At 33.9% G+C, this 5,462-nt stretch overlaps 1 long non-coding RNA gene across 1 annotated transcript; it reads right to left on the bottom strand.

Moving 5' to 3' along the window:
- Positions 1-217: 217 nt before the first annotated feature.
- On the bottom strand, positions 218-1,169 carry LOC140856032 (uncharacterized). The gene is made up of 3 exons (XR_012139441.1): positions 792-1,169; positions 591-707; positions 218-509 (listed from the first exon to the last, which is right to left on the bottom strand). It is a non-coding gene; the product is annotated as an uncharacterized lncRNA (long non-coding RNA).
- Between the last annotated feature and the right edge of the window lie 4,293 nt (positions 1,170-5,462).

The following is a 5,462-nucleotide window of genomic DNA, read 5'->3' as shown; positions in this document are numbered from 1 at the left end:
TACTATAGCTGATTGGTTGTTGTTTATATTCCTCTCTTATAGATCATTGAAAACAAGAAAAAAAAATATCATATTTAACTTTTCTACTTTCTTAAAAGTAAAAAATTCTTACTTGGTCAAGGTTCATGCATTGAGGAAGATGAAGCTCTTGATTGGAAGAAAGTTTCAAAAAAGGCAGCAAAGCGAGCTTGGATCATAGCATTAACTTTTTCATTAACTTGTTCCTCCATTTGAGCTTGAATCTCAGCTCTAACCTCATCTTGCAATTGAGCTCAAACATCTTCTCTAATGCTATCCACCAACGATTCCTTAGCTTGTTCGACAGCTCTTTGTACCTCTTCTTGCATATTTTCATTATACCTAACTCTCTTAGATGGTGCCTTCTTTCCAGCACCTTTGCCATGAAAATAACCAGACTTTTGGCCAAGTACTTGCAGTAATATGTCATCGCGAGTCATTTGGGATTCATTCTCTTATGTTTGACGTTGAACAACCTCCTCAAGTTATTCCTGCAATAGATTATCAAAGATTAGATGCCAAAATAATGCATAATGAATTTTAAGAACAATAAGAAAAATTTTTTAACTAACATGGATCTCCTTGGATTTAGGGTCAGACCACACTAATTCTCCTTCTTTATTTTTCTTAGTATGCTGAATCAACCAAACCTGATCTGGTGGTGCTTTTTCACCTGTTTCTGGGTCCCTCTGAAATGAATCACAAAAAAATAAGTATTTTATTTAGAAGTTCCTAAAACTATGTTAAATCTTCAATTTATTCTAAAAACTTACAGTTGATTCTTCAACTTCAGCATAAGATCGGGTGCCACATGTATGCTTAGTAACTAGCTTTGCCCTATTTGCTGCATTTCGCTTGCTTACTTTCTACAAACAATTGATACATGCAACTAACATCATCTATAAATCCAAAATGATGATGTATATATTTTAAATATAAATTAAACTTTAATTTGCAAAAATCTGAAAAGCATCAGAGCTGAAGTATGCCATCATATATTTCCAATCTTCTGGAGTAACATCTTCAGGAATATTAGCCAACCTCTCCTCATCAGTTCTAAATTTCTTATATAAATCATGCAAGCGATTTCTCCAACCTCTATAAAGTCATTACATGGTGGCCAAGACAAAAGCACATAAACGATATTCATTCCTATCATCTTCCATCTTAAACTTCTCCTAGAAGACACAAACAATGTAAATTATATGTTAATATATATAAATAGAAATAAACAAGATACTAAAATCAATCATAAATATTTAATTTACCTTTACTTGCAGCCACATTCGCTCACCTACTCTATTTGCCACATCTGGCCAATTTTTTGCGGTTAATGGAGCTTGTGTCCTGACAACATAACCACAAAAATTGACAATATCTCTAGCATTTTCTCCTACTACTCTCGGTGTATCATGAGGGATGCTAACTTTCAATGGTCCATTCTTTGTTCTCATATCAACCTTAATACATTTGTAACACCCACGCATATTCTTACTTGAAACAGTTGCTATAGAAAATAAATTACAATTAGTATAACTAAGTTTAAGTAGAATAAATTAAAAGTTTCAGATATAAATAAAATATTATTATACCAGCATTACTACAATGACTAGAAACTCTTGGTTGAGTTTGAAGTTGCTGTCCATGGGATTGATTTTGCTGCAATTCAAGCATCTGGTCTTGGTGTTCATTTGTCTGCTGGTTTTGTTGGTCCCAAAGTTGTGCCTCTTCTTGTGATTGATTTTGGTGCAGCCTTTCTCGACGAGGTGATGTAACTTCATTTGTTTGAAATCTTATATCAATAACAGGGCGTTGTCCTCATCCACCAATTCGTGCACCTCTTCCTCTACATCTAACCATTTCCTAATAAAAACAATAAGCAAGCTTTTTAGTAAAAGTTCAACTAATTATCAGCAATATCTACTAAATGCACAAAAAAATATGAATATGCCATCAGAAGATACAAAAATAACATGAACACAATAAAATGATTTAAATTAAAATACCTGTTGGTCATCACATAATGTTTCTTCTTCCAACATGACAAAAAATAAAATTCTAATTACAAATAGGCTAATCATCAGGACTATATTCATCAGAACTGTATTCATCATGGTTGTTTTGATCATCATCTGTTTTGCTTTCAGCTTCTTCTTCTATCTCATCATCATTAACAAAATCATCTAATGTCAGATTCTCTCTATTTGTGTCATTGTTGGGTGAAAAGCTTTGTGGTTGAACATCATCTCGATGTAGCACTCCTATCAACTCATCATTGTTCATAACTTGGCCATATTGAAAATTTTGTTCTTGTTCCTCTTGTTGGTAGACATCATCTTCGATCAAACTATCATCATCATCATCATCATCTGCATCATTATCTACAGATGGCACATCATAAGCATCACGTGGATAAGTTTTTACCACAACAAGCCAATTGCTATCAACTAAATCTTCTACATAGAACACTTGTTGAGCTTGAGAAGCCAACACAAAAGGCTCATTGGTGTTCAAAGATCCATGGATATTTACGCTTATATATCTATAGTTGTCAACCCTATATCCTCGTCCCAATCGGCCAACATCCCACCAGTGACATTTGAAAAGAACTACTTTTTTTATTTTCTACATACAACAATTCAAAAATATCTTCCAACACTCCATAGTATTCTTTATCAGTAGATGTATCATCTCCTTTTATCCATTATTCTGACTTTTTCGTCTAATTGCATGATCTCTTGCATGAAATCTGAATCTATTGACAATGTAAGTTTCATATCTATGAACTATTTTGAAAGGTCTAACAGTCAAGCTTAGAAGATCTTCACTTGCTTTGCCTTTAGCTTTAAGCTTTGAAACGTATTTAAGATTAATAAATTAAGCCATTATTAGCATAAATAAAAGTAACTTAAAGTATTTACCTATATTATATGATACCTACACGTTCATAAAACCAATCTGCAAATTCCTTGTGATGTCTAGCCAGGACATTTCTTGAGCTCGCCTCTTTCAATTCTTTTTTATGCTCCCTATGAATGACATAATTAATCAATAATAAAGATGATTGAAGTAGAAACAAAGTTTTTTGAAGATTTTTATAATAACAAAATTTTGTTCTTACTCAATATATGGCCAAACCTCCTCACAGTTTCGAAGAACATATGCTTGAGCTTGTGTAAACTCCTGAGCATTAAGCTCATAAGACTTAAAAGCTCCTTTTGCACAGCCATCTTTTGCAAAGATTGATAGTCCTTGGTATGAAGTAGCTCCATCATCATTTCGTGGGACTCGATTAAATTTTGTTTCAACACTATTCAAATACCTAGAATAGAATGTAAGGCATTCATTTGCAAGATAACCTCTTGCAATTGACCCCTTTGGACGAGCTTTGTTTCGGACATAAGACTTTAATGTTCGCAAATATCTAGATTCAAAAGATATTAACTAAGTCAAAAACAATACAAAAAAAAATTACATTTAAGTTTCAAAAAGTTAAGGATTACCTTTCAACTGGATACATCCATCTATATTGGACCGGTCCACCAATTTTAGCCTCGCTTGCCAAGTGAATTGGTAAATGAATCATAATATCAAAGAAAGCTAGTGGGAATATTGTTTCAAGTTTACATAGAGTCATAACAATGTCATCCTCCAACTGTTTTAGATCTTGAACTTTTAACGACTTTAAGCATAAGTTTCTAAAGAAGTTACTTAGCTCAATCAATGGCTCACAAACAGACTTAGGCAATAATCTCCGAATGGCAACTGAAAGTATTTGCTGCAAAAGGATATGATGGTCATGGCACTTTAAGCCAGAAATCTTCTTCTCATTTATATTCACACATCTTGATATGTTAGAAGAGAATCCATCAGGGACCCTTAGATTAGATAAGAAATTGCAAAAGGCTATCTTCTCTTGTGGGGATAATGTATAAGTTGCAACTGGCATCTTCAATTTATCATTTTCAATATAAGGATGAAGATTGTGCCTAATGTTCATATCTACAAGGTCAAAATGGCCCTTCAATGTATCTTTTGTCTTTCCTTTTATATCCAGTACAGTTCCTAAAATGTTAGAAGAAACGTTTCTCGCAATATGCATCACATCAAGATTACTGTGCAATTTCAGATCCTTCCAATAAGGCAATTGAAAGAATATATTTTTCTTTCTCTAATTATAAACATCGTTAAAATCATCACGCTTACGCTTTTGACCCTTCCCAAAAGTAACTTTTTTTAACTTACGCAGCTGATCCAACACATCATCACCAGTTAGTACCTTAGGTGCATCTCTATATTCACATTTTTCATCAAAAGATCTTTTATTACGTCGCCATGAATAATTTTTGGGTAAGAACCGACGATGCCCCATGTAACAAATCTTACTTCGTATTGAAAGAGAGCAAGTGTCTTTGTGGCAACAAGGACAAGCTAATTTTTTTTTAGTCATCCATCCAGACAAATTACCATATGCGGAAAAATCATAATAGTCCAAAGGATAGCAGCATGTAAGTTGAAATTTTGTTGTGTATGAGCATCATATGTCTCTACTCCTACATCCCATAACTCCTTCAACTCTTCAATTAAAGGCTGTAGATACACATCAATATCATTTTCGGGGCACTTAAGACCTGGAATAAGAAGTGTCATCATAAAATAAGGATCTTTCATAAACTGCCATGGAGGTAAATTATATGGAATCAACATAACTGGCCATATACTATGAGGAGTAGACATATTTCCAAATGGTTGGAAGCCATCACTTGCAAGACCAAGCCTAACACTCCGAGGATCTGCAGAAAAGGATTTGTACTTATCATCAAAGGATTTCCAAGCGAATGAGTCAGCTGGATGTCTTAATATGCCATCATTTATCCTTTTCTCCTCATGCCATCTCATGTCCTTTGCAGTGATTTTAGACATATACAACCTCTGGAGTCTTGGTTTCAAAGAAAAATAATGTAAAATCTTGTGAGGGATATTGCGCGTTGTGCCTTGATATTTCCAGCGGGATAAGTTACATACAGGGCATACGATTGCATTGGCATGCTCTCCCCAATATATAACACAATCATTCAAGCATGCATCTATTTTTATATGTTCAAGTCTCAAATCCTGAATAAGCTTCTTAGCTTCATAAAATGAGTTTGGAACTAAGGCACCATTTGGAAGAACTTCCTTAAAAACTTTCAGCAACTTATCCATTGATGTATCACTCCAATTATTTGAACATTTTAAATGGAGTAATTTCACAGCAAAAGATAATTTGGAGACCTTGTCACATCCAGGATACAAATTTTTATCGACATCTTTAAGCAACCTGTAAAAGGCTGCTGCTTCTGGATTTGGTTCTTGGGGTTCATATCCTTCATTCACATCATCTCTTTCAACATCAGTATTTATGAAACCACATGCATCATGAACCATTCTAATTAAGTCATCAT

The sequence above is a fragment of the Elaeis guineensis genome, chromosome 3, assembly GCF_000442705.2.
Source record: "Elaeis guineensis isolate ETL-2024a chromosome 3, EG11, whole genome shotgun sequence".
In the NCBI taxonomy this organism is placed as follows: domain Eukaryota; kingdom Viridiplantae; phylum Streptophyta; class Magnoliopsida; order Arecales; family Arecaceae; genus Elaeis; species Elaeis guineensis.
Note: the sequence above shows the minus strand (reverse complement) of the source record. Positions and strands in the feature narration are given on the sequence as shown.